Consider the following 19,662-nt stretch of genomic DNA (forward strand, 5'->3'; position numbering starts at 1 on the left):
CATGTCATCAACACACTAAAGGAACAGCATTGTAGGCTAAGGGTCCTCAAAATTAAACCCTCACTGAACGAGAGCTGGGTCTCTCCCACTGAACTGCATGTCCCTTGAGGCCCAGGGCCACATCTCTGTTGCTCATCACTTTGTTCTCAGTGCACAGGTGATATGCTTTAGACATGAGGTGTTCCCCAAAAGCTCATGAGTTAGACAATGCAAGAAAATTTAGAGGTGAATGACTGGGTTATGAGAGCCTTAACCTAATCAAGACATTAATCCCCTGATAGGGATTAACTGAATTGTGACTGTCTGCAGGTAGGCTACAGCTGGAGGAGGTGGGTCACTGGGGATGTGGCCTTAGGGTATGTAATTTGTCCTGGAGAGCAGAGCTGTCTCACTCTCTCTGCCTCCTGGCGTGACATCCTGAGCTGCTTTCCTCCTAGACTTTCTTCCCCCAGGATGTTCTTCCTCACTCTGGGCCCTGAGGAACACAGTCAGCCATCTATGGACTGAGACTTCTAAAACTGTGAGTCCCAAATAAACTCTTCCTCCTCAAAAATTGTTCTTGTCAAGTCTTTTGCTCACAGTGATGAAAACGCTAACTAAAACAAGAGGGTAAACTCGCAATGAATATTAATCAAATGAATATATATTTATATAAAAGAAACTTCTGAGACAGAGGAGAAACATTATGATAGCATTTTCACTAATAAGAACATCGAGGATCTTCTCAATTATTTACCCATGGCCTGGGCAGCAGCTGGAACCAAAAATCAAGGTCAGCCGTCTTCCCATCCAGAGGTGCTTCTGCATTAATATTCATGCTGTTTAAAAATGTTCGCATAGATGAAGGCAGCAACTTTGTCCAAACAATAGTCCAGTTAAATAAGCTGCATTAAAACTGCCAGATGGGGCTGGGGTTGTGGCTCAGTGGTAGAGAGCTTGCCTAGCACGTGCGAGGCCCTGGGTTCGATCCTCAGCACCACATAAAAATAAATAAATAAAATAAAGATATTGTGTCCAGTTACAACTAAAAAATAAGAATTTAAAAAATTTTAAAAAACATGAAAGACAACCTCTCAAAAGTAAAACTCTTTAACCATGTTAACAGAAAAGGCTTTAAATATATTGTTTTCTTCCTTTAACTAGACTGGGTAGAATGCCTACATAGCAGCTTTTCTTGAAAATGGCAGTTATGACAAGTATTTCTGACGCTTCTGATATTCTCAAGGACTGAGAGCTGGTAGGCTGCTGAGGTTAGTTTTCCTTTCTTCTCTCTGTGGCCACTGGATTCACCTCTTCTTTGTCTTGCCACCTGGCTCCCCACCCACTCTAACTTGCTCTCCCACTGTTCCTCCTAAGGCTCAGATATCTTATACTGGGCCAAAGACAGAAAAGAGAAAACAAATTATGATCATCACGTGTCTGCCAAATGCCTTCTCTTATCTACCCCTGGAGCACCATGTTCCACACCTTTACAGTACTCTTTAGAGCAACTGTGTTACTTCATTTGTGAGATTGTTTGCTTACTGTCTTCTCCCATTAGCTCAATAAAGGGTACAAACCTGTTACATTCACTACCCTATTCCCAACACCCCACAGTAGCCAAGGAACATGAGAGAACCTCAGTAAAATCTATTAAATTTATAAACAAATAAGATAGTAGCTTAAATGAATGAAAACATGCCTACATTAAAGAATGACTATGTGCAGCACATGAAACCAGGTCAAATAAATTCTAAGCCTATAAAAAGGCTGAATAGTGCATAAAATCTGGAACGTCTCTTTGGATGGGGCTTCTGGATCTTTCTTCAGATGATTTCATACATAGCACAGGATTGAGAAGACTTGGACTCTCTGACAAGTTTAACAACCCATTATTATACCTTGGACTCGGGAGAGAGAAACATCCCTAGTCAATGATTTATATACAATAAATTTATCCAGTAATAGGCACTGGAGATTTAAAAAGAAAAAAACTTAAGGAAAGTAAGAAACAAGCTCTGTGTCATCCCAACATTCAGACAGGCACTATAATTTTTCCAAGATGAGATGTCATTTCTTATTGCTCAGATCCAAGCAATATTCAGAACTTACTTTATCCTGATATATCAGTTTTGCATAATCACTCATAAAAGCTGAATAGAGGGTAAAGGAAATTAAATTTGACTGGTAACACTGACTTTGCAATCCTAAACATTAAGTTCATTTCTCTGGTCCTGTTTTTCCACCTCTACACAAGGGTTAACAATAGTACCCACTTTCTAGGGTTATTGGGAAGATCACATGGATTAATATTAAATAGTCCTGAAGGTTGTATGTGGCATGTCTTTAGCACTATGTAAGCATTGGCTGATCATGAGTCATTGGTGTAACACTAAATCTGTGCATCCACAATTTAAGAGAAGTAGAACAGCAGCCCACCTCAGTAGAATCTTTTTCTCTAAGGAATTCACTGGAATAAAATACAGAGAGATAAGACATCCATAAAACACATTAAAAAACATTTCAAAATATTCTCTTAAATAATTCTCATCCATAGTGGCTAGACAACATCTAGAGATAGTGCTACTAAATAGTAATTATCTTAACTGGATGAAATACCAATTAAACTAGTTTATTATCATCATGTTCATTATATTTATGGATCACATCAAAGTAAAGAACTTTTATATATATATACATATATATATTATTTCATTTAATATCACATTAACCCTGGTATTATGACTACCCCATCCTTTGAGGAAATAAATAAGACTAGATTCTATAACTTGCTCAGAGTTACACATCTGATTGATAGCACAACCAAGATCCAAAGCAACTCTTCTGAATCTAAGTCTAGAGTCTTTTAGGGGAGAAAAAAATACCACAATTAAATAAGTGATTCAGACCAAAATAATGAGCTTGGGTACTTTTTTAAACAACATTTTTTAAGAGTCTATTTCATCAGCTTAAAATTTATGTTTTAAAATAACTAATTTGGAAATAACTTAGTAAAGAATATTAGAAAGTCTGAAATATAGGGCTTAGGATCTGTTTAGAAAAATCTATCATCATTGTTTTAACTGATTCCTACACTCTGAGACAGCCCGTTAATGAATAATCTGTTCTCTCGCAGGACAGAACTGCTGAAAAGGAAGCTACTGAAGTAGCCACTGAGTAAGGCCTTGCTGAAACCAGGGATAACATATCTTCTAGAAGCTACCTAACTCAAAGCATCTGCCTCATCATGTTCTCAAGGACAAGAGAGAGTAATGTGTCCTCACCTCCAATCTGTAATACAAAGTTTTCAGGCAATTTAAACATACAACAAACCAAATGCCACTCTCTGCCTGCGCTTACCCGTGTCCAGCCATCATGTACTTTCCACATTTTCACAGAAGTTTGTTCTTCAGTGAAACTCAAATTTACATGGGAAACCCTCCAATCATACGCAAGCCTACTAACTCAAACAACATTAAGATTTAATAACCAGCATTTTATGGGGATTTTTAATCTCAGAGATTTGGATCCTTACTCCGCTCTAGCAATCAGACTTCTCATAAAATGCAAATACCATGTATTTTTTTAATAGGAATTTTTATAAACAGGAATCTCTCTAAAATAGGAATTTCAGATCCCAAGAGATAAATCAAATTAGAGACCTATTTTAGCTGCTTTCAACACTGATCTCTCTGCCTGGCACTGAATAACTGCTTTTTTTTTGTTTTGTTTTTTCCCTGCACTGAGTTAAATGATGAACAAAATGAATACATTTAAATTACATCTTTTTCTTTATTTGGATGTGAGTAGGAGGGTAGCTAATTAATTTGCTGGAAAAGTTGACGAGTGAAAATGATCTCCGTGAAAACTTAGCTTAAGTCATCTTTTCAATTTACATCTATTTGAAATCATTTTAATTATCCATGTGAATGTGGTAAGTTCTAATGAATGAAAAGCTCATTTTTTGCTTTAAAAAGTTTAAAGTATTTAGTAGACTTCATGGTTTCTAAAGTTTAAATTTAAGAGTCAGCCGCTGAGAATCTAGGATCAGCTTTAATCATTAAAGGCCCAGGAGAGACACCCCATTTCTCCAGACCAAGTCAAGATGTAACATGTGGATGTGTAACCAATGTGATTCTGCAATCTGTATTTGGGGTAAAAATGGGAGTTCATAATCCACTTGAATCTAATGTATGAAATATGTCAAGAGATTTGTAATATTTTGAACAACCAATAAAAAATAAAAAAATAAAAATAAAAAATAAAACAGGGTTATTAAAAAAAAGATGTAACATGGCTGAAATGTAAAATGTAAACAGCATTTTAGATGCACATAAAATGTAAATAACATTTTCGACTGATAATACACAAAACTGGATAACTTCATCACAGCAACTATTTAAGCTAAAGAGATTTCAGACCACGATGCAGACTTTTCAAGATGGCAAAGAATCTGAAGGCAATCTGGCTGTGACATCTGTGGTTCTGTTAATGTGACAGACTTGGCAAGCATCCTCACCCTCCCTCACCACTCCTCCCCAGACTCAGCATTCAGAGATAGCCATTTCCACACTGGGAGGGGACTCTTCAGCCAGGGTTACCCGGGTCATTCCAATTTCCTACAGGAACTTCCAGTAGCCATGTGAGGATATCAGTTCTCTCCCACACTCCTCCTAAAACACTGGTTTCCCCAGAGTTAACCAGATAATTGTTTCATTTCCTTCTGTGATGGTTCAACCTCAGAATGTTCTTTGGAAGCACTGTGAATAGGAAGCTACCGCAATGACTTAAGCATGGGTTCAAAAGGGCACCGTTTTACTTAGATCAGTTTGATTAGGTTTGACACAGCTAGAAAACTAACATGCAGTGGAAATGAAAGTTCTTCCATATGGGACTGAGTGTTCAGCTTGACAATTTTCTTTGAGTCTCCAAAGATATTCACATGTACCACACCCTGAAAAACACCTGTGTCTTATGTAATATTAATGTTTAAATCTTGAGCCTTCTCTTTGCATAATCCCCTTGACAAGAGAACACCCATACTTTTAAAAAAATAATAATTATAATTGTAGATGGACAGCATGCCTTTATTTTATTTGTTTCTTTTTTTTTAATGCGGTGCTAAGGATCAAACCTAGGGCCTCATACATGCTAGGAAAGAGCTATCACTGAGCTATAGCCCCATCCCAAGAGAACAAACATATTTAATTGCAAAAGGTAATACATTCTGAAGATCCAAACATATTAACTGCTATAAATCCCTTTAGAGTCAACCTGTCATGTAGACATGCTGTATATCCCTTGTGAGAGGATTAGACACACAAGAACATGCACACCCACACACACCCATACACATTTTCATGGGAAACTGTTGTCTCCTAAGCAGTGGTTGGGTCTTCCCTATTCCTTAAAAAAAATCTAAAGGCAATAATTTGAAACAACCTAAACTGTATGGTCTATCACTTAATATATTTACTGGTTAATATATTCATTTCAGTCCCCTTATCTCTTCCCATTCCTGCCCTGCAAATCCCAACTCTGGATTAATCCAGTTTTGGATCTTTTTACTCTGATTCATCAGCTTCTGAGCACCACTGAAAAGAATTCATAAAATCACACAGATTGTTCTTTATTAAAGAGGCTTCCCCCTTATTACGCTCTCTGCAACATTTGATGCCTCTGAACACATCCTGATTTGGGAGAGTCTCTTTACTCACGTTCCTACATTTTCCTATTCTTTTTTGAGCATTTCTTCTTCTCTGCTTGACCTTATGATCCCTGGTATTTGAAGCATGGTCCTCAAACCAGCAGCATCAACTGAGACGTTGTTAGACATACAGAAGAGGGCAAACCTATTGAACACAATCTGTAGCTGAAGATTTTCAAGTGGTTCCAAGAGTTCCCTTAAATACCAACATGCCACAAAAACTGTACATAATTTCTATGCATATAGCTTCTCCCAAGAGGATCTTTTCACTCCCACAGTACTTGCTATCATATTTGTACTATTTGACCCAAAGGGTGGACCCTTGATATTAAGGGTCCAAATAACGAGCTTTCCTAATCCGTCAAATTCATCTTTCTGAGAATCTGGAGATAGAGAGGCAGATAACTTCCTTGGAGAATGATAAAGTAGCATCATTCTGTGCCTTGTTCACTTGCAAACAAAGAAGCTGACAGGCTGGCAAAGAAAAGAGAAAAGAGAATGGAGAGAACACAAAGATGAAGCAAACAAGAGCTCTGAGAAGCACAGTTTTGTTCCTGACATTCCAAGCCCTGCTACCAAAGGGAAGAGCTGCTCTTGGTAGCTATTGCACAGATGTTGGGAGAAGAAGTCTTTGTTATACCTACTGCCACACTACTTGGCTTGGTCCAGTCTTAGTGTATTTGTGTTCCTTGCAATCAAGTGTGCTGTAAGCCAACACCCCGAGGAGCTCTCCTCTCTTTTAAGCTCTTCCCTTTCTCTCTCTACTCATTCTCTCTGGGTGATTCCATCTGAACAAAGGCCTTCATTATATCCAAATGCTGAAAGTATTCCTGTGTTACATTACATTTGCTTGCAAATGTTTGCTAGATGTCTTCACTCAGATAACCCACAGAAGCAACAATCCAAGCACCTTTCCTCAAGTAATTTGGTCCTCTTTACAAGTGCAGTACACAAGAATCATTCAAGCCAGAACTCTGAATTTTCCTTCTCCCACACTATTTCTAACAGTTTATTACTTATTTTGTTCATAGTTATTAAATGTGTCCACTCATCTACTCCCCATGGCCATGCAGTTTGAGGTTCTTACATTTCCTTTTTAGGATAAAGCTTAGTAACTAACTTCCTTATCAATAACCCTGTTACCTACAACTCATCCTCCACAAATCTACCAGAAATAGCTATCAAAATGAAAACGCAAGTATGAAAGTATAGTCTTTCTAATTCCAATCTTTCTGAAATCCAAGAAGACAAGATCTTTTGAAAGATGTACACAGGACCTGAAATTTGCCTCATTCACAATAACTCATCTCTTACCATCTCCCTTACATCCATTCACTCACTGAACACCTCTTAATCATCTATGTGCCTGGCACAGTGCCAAGTTCTGAGAATACAACCATACACAAGATACCAGCCCTGATTTTCAAGAATTTAGAGATTATTAGAAATGCAGAAAGATGGTGATAATACAAAGTGATCACTGCTCTGACAGAACATGTAACTGAGTGCTACAGCCTACATTTAAACTTAGAAGAGGTACCACGTCTAAGAGATGAGAAAGAAACTGATGTCTAAATAAGCAGTTAGGAAATAGGCCAAATGGAGAAAGAAGGCAGAGGAGAAAAAGAGTGTTTTGGGTGGTGGGGCCAGCACGGAAGAAGGCCTGCAGGTGAGAAAGAACATGGATTACTCAAATGACATGACTTTATTTCAAAAGAAGTATAGTATGTAAAATAGAAATAAAAGTAAGGTTCACAAAGTAGGCAGAGATTAGAATTTTGCAGAATTCTTCAAGCTATATTAAAAAAATAAAGAGAAAAATTATAATAAGAGCACTAGAAAAACAAAGACATTTTAGTCATGGGAAGGTAAAAATCAAATTTGTGCTCAGAGGAATCATTTTCAATAAACCTTATTCTTTTCCACATCAACCACACAAACTAACAGTGAACAAAGATCCTCATCAGAATCACTAGAGCCTAACTCTGATGAGTCCATAGAACAAGAAGAAAGACAAAACACAGCAAGCCATCAGACAGTTTGTAGAAAGAGAAGAGCAGTCGTGGGGCAGTCAAGCTAATTCCACAAAGACTGGACTCAGTGAAGCAAAGCCAAAATGATGATGGGCAGCCAAGTGACTATTCTGCTCATCAAAGATCTGTCCTATTTTCATCTCGTGATTTTTATTACCCTTAAAGAAAAATTGACAACACTATAGAAAAAAAAACACACCTAATATTAAACATCACTGGATGGCAGAGAAAATCTTTCCATATAGATTATCTAGGCAGGGTAAAACTGGTCTATGTTGGCATTACTCAGAAAAATATTGCTAAATAGCACCAATATATGCAGAGAATGTCTTCATCTCATAAAAGCTAACTGTAGTTCTAACATCCAGGAAGGCAATGATTATTGGTTAAATAGCACATTACTAACTTCTTGAGCACATGAGTTTAGCTAATGAAATATCCATACGAGGGCTCTATTTGGTTCCTTCCTCATAAGATGTTCAAATAATATTACTTTGAGTGTTGTTTTGTTTATTATTTAACAGTACATTTTGTCAGATATATTTTTGTTCATTTATTTCATTTTCTGAGTCCTTCCTTCCATTCATATTCAGTTTCTTCTTAGATGTCTTTACATATGGTTTCCAGAGGGTGGTCAGAAGGGGAGGTAGGAGTAAAACAAATTTTAAGAGTCAGTGAAGGTTATTGCTTCCTATTTATTCCATGTAATGTGGTACAGGTGAAGAGCCTGAAATTAATAGCTAGAGCAAATTTTTGGTTTACAAAATTACCTTCCCAATAAGTTGGGAGAATATATTGGAAGAAAATGGTAGTAGCGGGATTAGTGTGCATGTTAGCTCAAATTTTCCAAATGAGCCTTTAATTTGAGGGCATAAAAAAAGTCACTCAGGTTTGTGCACATAAATGGAAGCAGTTTAAATAGTCAAGGTTTGGAGCAAAGCAAATTATAGATGCAACTGGCATGATTGTTCCTCTTTAAGGAGTACTTTTAATATAAACATCTTAGTAATTAGGAAGAGTTGATGTAAAAATTCCATAATACATATTTTTTTTAAAACTAAAAGTATTTCTTTTTTCAGTAAAAATTTTCCTTTTGTACCTGAGAACCTTGTTTAAATATATTATCCACCTACCTGCCTGAATTCATCATTGGGATTCATTACTTTTCAAAAATTTTATCATGTTAACTTTTTAAATTTTTTTTATTTATATATGACAGCAGAATGCATTATAATTCTTATTACACATATAGAGCACAATTTTCATATCTCTGGTTTTGTATAAAGTATTTTCCTCCTCCTTCAGCCTCCCGAGCTACTGGGATTACAGACACATGCCACCACACCTAGATAAAAGAACACTTTTTAAAGTTCAGTTTCAGAGATTACTGAAAAAAAAAGTTACTTTTCACATAAATCTCAAGTATAATATATAAAGGGCATGTGTGGGGAAGAGAAATAGGTTCACTTAATTTTTTTTTCACTGAAAAAAATATTAAACTCTGAAGCTGAACTTTAAAAAGTGTTCTTCTATCAAGGCGTGGTGGCACATGTCTGTAATCCCAGTGGCTCAGGAGGCTAAAGCAGGAGGATTGAGAGTTCAAAGCCAGCTTCAGCAACTTAGCAAGGCCCTATGCAACTCAGCAAGACTCTGTCTCTAAATAAAATACCAAAAAGGGCTGGGAATGGGGCTCAGTGGTTAAGCACCTCTGGGTTCAATCCCCAGTATATATTTTTAAAAAAGTGTTCTTCTACTCTAACAAAATCACCAGATCTAGCTGATAAGATATATATTTTATTATTGAGGGGGAAAAAACATCATGTGAAGAACAATATGTTCATGAAGCTGAAAAAACTCTTGAGATCCTTTCCAGATCAAAAATTATCCCTTACAAGGTACTTTCTTTAGAATTTGAATATAGCCATATAAACCCATAAAACACTATTGTGTGAAACTCAGTATGTGGAAAGGTAGAGAATTAGTAATGGTAAAATAATTACAACAAGCTGCATTTGGGAGTGATTACATCGTGTCAGATGAGAGAAAGAAGACCAAGTTGCCTTCCTCTTAAATCAATCCATGTTCATGTGAGTGTCTGGTCATATTAAGTTGGTGCACACTGACTTTTGGTCATGGCTCTTCCATTAACCAATCCAGGTGACCTTGTGCTGGTCACTAGCCATTGAGACCAGATCTGGGAGTGAGGGTTGAGGGAGTCTCTTTTGGTTCTTAATCTCTTTTATGAGCGATGGACTCCAGTTCTCAAACACAATAGCTTCAGTTATTCCTACTAGAAAGAAACTTCCAGAAGAGTTACAAAGATATCTGATGCTTCCCTAAGGAAAAGAGTGTCCTGATGTATAGTTCACGAGGTCATGAGGCAAGAGGGTCTTTTTGGTGTTTATGAAGCTCAGCTTGTTTGTGTTCGTTTGTCCACTTTGAAGCCATAAGTCCGCGTCCCTAAGGGACAGCCAATACAGGTTGAATGCAAGTAGAGCTAATGGTCAGCAAACATCCTGGCTTCTGGGGTACATTCCTACTGCTCCAGAAAATTTCCACATCTTGCTAACAGTACTTATTGTGCTATTTTGAATATTGCTGGCTTAGAATTATAGAGCAAGCTGTGACAGATTGTGAAGATTTAGAGTGTGGTTTCATCAGGAAAAAAATCACCTCCTTTCTACTTAATATAGCTGCATTAGTGTGCTCCTGATGCCTACCAGCTTACTTTACAAAGTGAAACAGTTTACTACCTTATAAAAAGCAAGGCTGAATTTGGGTTTGCCTCTCCATCACTACACTATTTATCTAATTTGAGGTTGCACTGGGCTGGGGATAAGGTGATGTAGATGCTAACCCAGCATAGCCCCTTGCAGATTGTGTACTGGGGGACAACCTACGCAACTTCCCTGCATTTCAAATGCTTTTCCTATGCCCCAGGGATCCTCCACATCAATCACAAGTGTGCAGCAAAAACACACTTGAAAAAGTTCATGAAGGTCACCAAACTTTAATTATAAGTTTCCAGGAGAGTATAAAAATCTACTTGCTTACTGTCTTCTTTCAGCCAGTCATATTTTTAAACTTCAGAAAAATGGTAGAGTGACTTGCTCTAGGTGGGTGAGTAAGGTCACACCTGCAGGCAAGCCAGCGAAAGCCAAACCACCAAACGTGGGCGGGCTGGGTGGTCTACAGAGCAAACAGTGGAGCATGTTTCCAATAGGAGGCCCAGATCTAAAAACAGAAGCTTGTCAGTGTCCGAGAGGTTTGGACTGTGGCACAACTCAGAGTTGCCAGAGTGTAGGAGGGTTCAGCTGCATACATCTGTTCCACTGTCTACCAAAGGAGCAGAATGATCACTCAAACCTTCTGCAAAATCACTTCTAGACTCTTGATTACCATTCAGGTTGGTGGTGTTGTCTGGGAGAGAGGGAAGGATTACTTTAATGTATACATTCCTTTTGTGATCCCATTTCATTTAGAACATGGTAGGGAAATTCTACAAGGCATCATCACTCAAGTTATTTTGAAATAACACATATAATATTATTCTGATTCACCATAAACTATAACACAGCTAACACAGTTATTTTCCCATCCTCCATAATAACACTGATGACAAAGCAGACTTATCCTGAGTGTTTATTAAAATTATATAGGGAGTTCCATCTTATGGGAAAATTGAAAGGGAAATTTCAAACGATGGCAATTTGAGATTTCAATGTGAATACAGAGCTTCAGACACCTATATTGTTCTCATAGGGAAGGGGCTGAGATGAGAAAACCATTTGTCATCAACTCTCAATAAGTAAAGAGGAGAAACCATAGTTTTGGGATTCTTTACTAGTGAATGAAAACAAATAGAAGATGTTGAGATAACATTTTTGAAGATTATTTGGCAACATAATTTGAGTTGCTCCTCTACCCAAGGAAATAAAAATTATTTTATTCTCCTTTGGTAAAATTAACTGAGTTTAAGTTTTTAGGATGAGTGATACTTCAGGCATTTTTATAAAGAATCATCCAATTGATATGGTGTAGTTTCTATGTGGAAGAACTGCTAGCATTTTTATGCAAAAAAGGCCCAAAAATATTAACTGAAATTTTAATAAAACTTAACATACGCTGACACAATAGTTGATGTGTGTGATTTAACCTAAAAGGAATAGTTTTTAATTCTCAAAAGTATTTTTTTTTCTCAAGTAGATCCCTTTTATGGATTTAATTTTATGCTGTTTTACAAATTTCTTTTTCTACTGAACTAAGTCATGATTCAAAAGCAAACAATGCAGATGAAGTTCCTTGGTCACTATTGTTTTTTCATAACAAATATAAAAAGAAGTATGTTTCACACTGAATTTAAAATTCAGGTCAAAGCCCTTGGACAAAAAGTTAAAGAAGAATGTTGCAAGTGATTTTATAGAAGAGTTAATGTGTAACGTTACAAACTGAGGCTCATATTTGGTTATTAACAATTCAGAGAGAAAAATCCCTCTTCACAAAATATGAGAAGAGCAAAATCTGATAGATCTTGTCATTTCTGTTTAGACATTTGCTCAGAGGAGAGCTGAAAACTAAACACCTATAGTTCATATAAGCCATTCTGAACACAAGTCCAAGTTTCTATTTGAGCTGGCTTCTCTGGTACTCCTACCCCGCCATCTTCACAGCAGCTCCCAGCATGTAAAGTCTCCATATACTTGACTGGAAAGAGCACATTGCCTGGCTGGAACTTCTTGCACATTATTTCAGTGAAAGACACCACTGTCCTCTAAAGCACATTATTCAACAATTAGATTTTGGCTGCTGAAGCCAAAGACAAAGGCAGCACTATATCCTATCTACTTCTACCCCCCAGAATGCTTCATGATGTCATTTTTAGGTACAGGCTTTCAATTCCCAGTGTGATTTAAAAAAAAAAAATATGGCTTGTAGTGATGTAGAAGCTACGTAAAAAGATGTGTACCCTCCTCATAGGGCACACTCTTTTCAGAAATATAAAAAATTAAGAACTTCCATGAGAGCATCTCCTAAGCTAAACTTTTTTACTCCACAGTGAACCATTAGTAAAGGCAAATTTTAATCTTAATGAGATTTTAAATGGAAAAAAAGTATATTAAACTCTACCCTCCTTGGTATGACATCGGTAATTAATGTGCTGATCTTTTTGCTGCCTTTGGGGAATTGGGGTGGGGGCAAGCACAAAGATAATGCCAAGGCTCAATTGACTTGATCCAGGATTTTAGGGGTAGGTTGGGGGTAGACATTATACACTAAGAATGTTTGATATAAATCATGATGAAATCATTAGAAGATGAGTGCATCTTGTTATATACAATTAGAATAGAATTATGATGCATTAAAATACCACATTTTCCTCTTGACCTCATTGGTAGTTGGTGGTAAGGAATATAGAGAAGATAAAACATAATTTTATATGGAGCTTGGGTGGGGACACTGTGCTGTCTGCTTCCTCTTTGATCCTTGGGTTTTATCCAATAAAAATGGAAATAGAGAGAAAAGGAAAAAAAAACAGTAGTGGATGTCTCTAAGATGACCCACTTGTCTTGGGTTCGCAAGATGACATTGTGTAATGCCAGTACACTGAGTTACTGATTTCCTTATCCCACAAAGGGAAAGGCTTGGGGTTCATTGAGGTGGGGAAGGATTGATGAGATGAGATTTGAACATCTTGAGGTACACCTTCTAAAAATTAAGACTATTATCCTTAGGAAGTGTCATATAATTTTTATCTGCTTGCTTTCTTGTCAGATATTTTCTCTTGATTAAATACTACAAATTCATAAAAATAAGTCAGGTCAAAAGAAAATAAAGAACAAATAAGGGTGAACTTTTACACACACACAATAATATATGTGCTTTCTGGATCTATGTTTGACACATATATGTGCGATTTTTCTGAGGTCAGGCAGCCATGCTTATTGGGTCACATCTAAATCTCCAGGGCTTGGCATTATACATGGTGCAGATTTACCACGTGAATATGTAGAAGTTGAGAAAAATGTATATTTCAAAACATATGTAGCATCATCTTATATACTTATGAGTATATACCTATACATACACATATCTATATAAAAAAAAGAAAAAAATTTTGGATAATCAGGATTTTGTTTGTGTAGAAGAACTGATCAAGTTGCTTCCTCCTTCCTCTTGCTGTTCATGACAAGAGTTAAGCTGAATTCCATTCGCAAACATGTTTATATTTGATTCCATATTATATGTCTGCCTCGCCCTAGTTAACTTACACTTACTCAGCACATATTATCCATAAGGCACACATTACATAAGTCAAAGAGGAGAAGATTAACTGCCAGGAAGTCAGAAGCCACAGCAGTGTTGCTGCAGGCTTACCCAATATAGGAGGGTCACTGTGCTGATGTCCAGTTGTTAACTGCATGTGCTATTTCATCTTGAACTACCAGGACCTCTATCATCAATAGCATTCAGTAGGCTATGCTGCCGGTGAAAATCGATTTCACCTACCTCATGCTGGTCATTTAATAGATGTGGAAGCTAAGGTCAAAAGTTAACCATATGACTTGCCCAAGAGGAAACTGCCAACTAAGATCAAAATAAGAATTATTTCTGTTTCCCAACTATGGTCATTGTAAGTGTTCTCTAATATTTCTATGTTTATACTGAATTTAAACATAGAAAATAAATTTTGGTGTGCCTAAGATGCCTGAAGCCAAGAATTATTTTATTTCCATATGTAAATTAAATTCTGATAATCGCCTTGTAAAGTAGGTAGGTTTATTATTTTAATAATAAGAAAACTGAGATTTCTGAATATCACTGGAAGGGAGGTATCAGGAATTAAACTTAGGGTCTCGTGCTCTTTCATGAGCAATACCCTCAGCCTCTTCTTATTTCGTATTTTGAGATAGGGTCTCAAGGTGGCAATTAACTGTCAAACTTTCTACAGAATCAAAGGATTTTGAAAAACTTTAGTTAAGAAAACATACCCCCACCCCATCTATCTTACTTTAAGAAACACCTTTAGCAGCCAGGCACAGTGGTGGATGCCTATAATCTCAGCAATTGGGGAGGCTGAGGTAGGAGGATTGCAAGTTCAAAACCAGCCTTAGCAACTTAGAAACTAAACCCTGTCTCAAAATTAAAAGAAAGAAAGAGGGAGGGAGGGAGGGAGGGAGGGAGGGAGAGGGAGAGAGAGAGAGAGAGAGAGAGAACGAACACGAGCGCTGGGAATGTAACTCAGTGGTAAATCATCCCTGGGTTCAGTGCCCCAAATAGAAAAAAAAAAAAAAAAAGGTAACTTTATGAGAGACGTTAAACTTTTGAATCAGCTAGACCTGCCGTTTTTATGTGATCTAAGTGTTATTCAACATCTCTAACCCAGTTTCTTTTTAGAAAAGGGAAGATATCACCTCCTTTTTGTGGTTACTGTGCAAATCAGTGAAACCCCAAATAGAGTAGCTTATGCAACAGTTGATACAGTGTAGCCATCCAATTAAGGGTGGTGGCTTCCCAGGTACTTTCCCAGGGTAGCTTCTGCTAATGACTAATCAAACTAGAGGTGTAAGGCCAGGTCTCCTGTCCCCTTGAATGGCCTCTGATTGCCATTCCAGTGCGGGGGGCCACAGGCAGCTCCTGCAGAGGACATAACAGTGCCATAGTCCAACTTCATACCTCAGCCTGATCTATCCTGCCCTCACTTCTCCACAGGTGCTGGTCCAGCATTAGCCCTGACAAGCCTCCTGGATTCTGATCTCCCCTTCAGAATCTGGCATCCAAGGAACCTGACGTGCAAGAACCCGTTATTTCATTGTCTTATGCTTCAATAAGACAACAGACACTGAGGATGTTCAACAAAGAACTCTTTATTCAAACTGCAGGGATGATGTGGAAAAAATAATGAAGGGACAGATGTTAAGTTCTGGTTCTGGTCACTTTCGAACTAGACTGGGTCATTTATTTCATGCCTCAGTGTTAATGCTTTTGAATGTGATGGCACATAGACAGTGTAGCTTCCCTCATTCTACAACCCTCTGCAGGCCCAATGGTGCTAGTCATTTCCCTCCAGCCAAGAAAAATATTTCCCAAAATTGAAAAAGAATGTATCTACTAATGAATTCCAATCAATTCATATACCAAAGAAAACTAATTTAAAGATTGGGATTTTTAAAAATACTTTGTTTTAATTGTAGTTGGACAAAATACCTTTATTTTATTTATTTTATTTTTTATTTTTTTATGTGGTGCTGAGGATCGAACCCAGGGATGAGCACTCTACCACTGAGCCGTATTTGGTTTGAATTTTTACTTTATATAGAGTTTCTTTCTTTCTTTCAGTGCTGAGGATCGAACTCAGGACCTTATGCATGCTAGATAAGCACTCTACCACTGTGCTATAGTCTTGGCCCTTCTTTTATTTGGTACCAGGGATGGAACCCAAGGGTGCTTAACCACAGAGCCACATCCCCAGACCTATTTATTTATTTATTTGTCTATTTATTTATTTATTTATTTATTTCAAGAAGGGTGTTGCCAAGTTGCTGAGGGACTCTAAGTTGCTGAGGCTGGCTTTGAACTTACAGTCCTCCTACTTCAGCCTCCCAAGCCACTGGGATTACAGGAGTGGGCCACTGCACCAAGCCCAGCCCTTCTCAATAGATTGAGAATGCAGAACTTTCCAGATTAATCTAACCAGGTGGTAATTCATTAATTCATTGTAGAATGCTAATCAAAGTAGATTATTGATAAATAAAACCTCTTATATTTTCCCATTCTGATTTAGTTTTTAGAAAACTGTTCTTTTTACTATGAAGTATAAATATGTTAAGAGAAAACTTCATGTTCAGAAATTGCTTTGCTCAGGGCCATGGATATTTACTTTTGAAGCATATAGAGTTCTTTAGTTATTGAAGTATACTATGTCCATAATAAAGAAACAGATGTTTTTCAAATGATGTTAGAAATGAATGAGGAGGGGTTACTCTCAAATAATGCAGGAAGTTGGAAAATAACATCTTCCTATCATCCTGTCTTTACTAATCTGAAAATAAGCAAGGTTCCCTCGGAAAAATGACCCATCTCACGCGCATATCTAAATTCTGCCTCTTACATCAATTTGATCTTTTAACATGTGATGCTGAGTGTAGTTATAAAAAGACTCAGTTGATCAAAGCTGGATTTTCATATTCCCTTTGATATATCCTCTGGAGAACTTAACAAACACCATTTTAAAAATATACTGTACTAGAACATAAACCTATCACTCATGTTTGTTTTTTATTGAATTTCTGGTAAGCGGGTGGTGTGATGATTCTCAAAACCTTAATTCCACCACTCCATTACCATGTAGCTAATGGGTTCAGAAAAATCCAACCACAAAAACATAATCACAGTAGCTCTCTGTAAAGAGGTACCTGAAACCTCATTGATTACGACACTTAAAATGTTCCCTGTGAAAGTCAAATTCAAAACTTATTTATGAAAAATAAACCTTTATGTTTAGATTTTAAATCTGTTGGCCAGAAAAAACATGGTAGTTTGGTCCAGAATTAAAAAAAAAAAAAAAAACTAAACATAGGATCCAGGGGAATATTTAACAACTTTATTCAAATAGAAACTCTTGTCAGTACTTCAGAATTAAGATGAAGAGTGCCCTAGGAACTTAGAAATCAGATTGTTCTTTAAAGTGATATATGTTTAGTGATATATGTTTAATCTTTTATTGATACTAACAGACACACACTATCTTAAAAAGATAGAATCTTTCTGAAACTTGACTAATCAGATTGAGTGTCAAGCAACACATTAAGAATAGTAAAAGGAAAGTCTACAAAAAGCTTAACAGTAATATCCATCTAAATATTGGACCGAATCGGCAAGAAAATCCCAGCAAATGACCTGGAGCTCTTGTGCCACTGATAAGAGCCAGCCCTTCATAAGACACATAGGCAAGGCTCATTTTGTTTGACAGGATTTAACAGATACATCAGAGTCTTCTAATTCATGCTCAGGTCATTGTATGGTTTTCTACTTAAGTTGGCCATCTGCTTTTCTGTTTCCTCTGACAGACATTATTCATTATAATATCAACAAACTGGCTCATTAAAATTTGGTTTTCCACATTGAGAGAGAATCCCATCATGTAAGCATGAGAACTGTTAAAAATATTTAACAACCTGTAACAATTAGGACTAAGGCTCTGATCAATCAGAGTAAATGCTGACCGGGATGGCAGAATATCAGCTCTCACCATAAGATTTCTGTACTTTTTTGACTTACATGTAAACTTGCACTTCCTTTTTCAGCATCTCTCTTCCCTCGTCAACTGTGAGGTCCATGAGAACAAGGACTATTTCATTTACCACTGCATCTTCAGAGATAATGCCTAATACAACATCTGGCCCTGCCCTGAGAATCCAACAAATGAATACATGCATACATGCATAAACAAAGAAAGCATAATAATTGAAATTCATCTACTTTTAACAGGTAGGCTTTGAATCACACTTGAAAGTCTCCAAGGTGAGAAAGAACATTCAGTAAGGTTTCCTAGGAAACTGGTCTACAGCTTTCCCACATCATCCTGATCCAGCCCAGCAGACACAACAGAGTTTACCCTAATCACACAGAACCTGCAGTGAGACTACTAACAGAAAATAGAACTGGAACGGCCCCTTAGAATCCAACCCCTCAATCAAAGGCATTTTCATAAAAACAACTTTCTTTGGGTAACATAAATATAAGAAATAAAACAGACGTAATTCAATGGATTGATGTAGTTTAACCAATTTTTCTGCGAATTAATGTCTGGCTAGTAGTTACCAGTTTGATGATTGAAACAGTCAACTTTAACCATGTAATGAAGGCAATCAAATTTTTCCTTTTCAGTTTGTTATGCTTCAGTCCCACACTATTAGCCAAGCTGCCACTGGGAAAATGCATTTTCAGTTGATGAAATGATTTGATCATAAGTTTGCATGAAACACAAAATAAACCATCTAAGAGAGTATATTTAGAACATGCTCTTGGGGGATAAGGGGGGGACCTCATATTTATGATATTCTGTTCCCTTCCCTTGTGCATGTCAGAAACACCCAGTAAAAATTCATACATTTAACCAATATGTAAACTAGAATAACTAGTTTTGAATTCAAACAGAGTTGATCATAATTTGAAAAGAACTTCTAAATCAAAAAGTGAGATGCTTAATATAGTGTTAAATTTTATATTTACAAATCAAACTTTGATTCAGTGTTTTCATTATGTATGCAATGTTTAAGAAGTTTAAGAAGTGATGAACAGCCTTCACTAAGACTGCCAAAGATACTAAGATATTATTTTCAAGTTACTTACATTTTCCTCAGGCTATTTCTCAACTGAAAACTGAAAGATGAGAAAAAAATTAAAATTTTAGGTCAAAATCTATTAATTCTTTAATAAATCTGTAGCATATAACCTCTTTACTCCTTTGCTATTCTGTTGAAAACTGTTGCATCATGTGAAATTGCAAAATCCAAAATGAATATTCCTCAAGAGACTTTAGGAATATTTTGTTGGACAGACTGGAATCTCAGTTCTCTTGATTCCCATCCCATTCCTCCTATGGTCTAGCCTTGGGTATTTGTAATTATTTAATGTGAGAGTAGAATCATTTCATTTCCTAATATTCCCAACATCTAAAGAGATTTTCAAACATTCCCATAATCACCAGTCTATTTTATCACAAAGACAACCTGATTACTACAACTCCAGACTCACATTAAATATCTTGTGTTTAAAATGTTGAAAATTGTGTGTGTGTGTGTGTGTGTGTGTGCGTGTGCGTGCAAGCCCTTTATATATCCCTTCTTAACTACAAAGCATTTTCTAAATAGAAGGGGAGCAGAAACTTTTTCTTTAGTTTTTAAAGCATCCAAATACTTTAACAGAAATTTCTTGAGCAGA

At 36.8% G+C, this 19,662-nt stretch overlaps 1 protein-coding gene across 3 annotated transcripts in view; it reads right to left on the reverse strand.

The window, feature by feature from the left end:
• Adgrg6 (adhesion G protein-coupled receptor G6) overlaps positions 1-19,662 on the reverse strand; it is a 126,018-nt gene that overhangs the window by 70,574 nt on the left and 35,782 nt on the right. The window lies entirely within an intron of this gene.

Source organism: Callospermophilus lateralis, chromosome 6 (assembly GCF_048772815.1).
Source record: "Callospermophilus lateralis isolate mCalLat2 chromosome 6, mCalLat2.hap1, whole genome shotgun sequence".
Lineage (NCBI taxonomy): Eukaryota > Metazoa > Chordata > Mammalia > Rodentia > Sciuridae > Callospermophilus > Callospermophilus lateralis.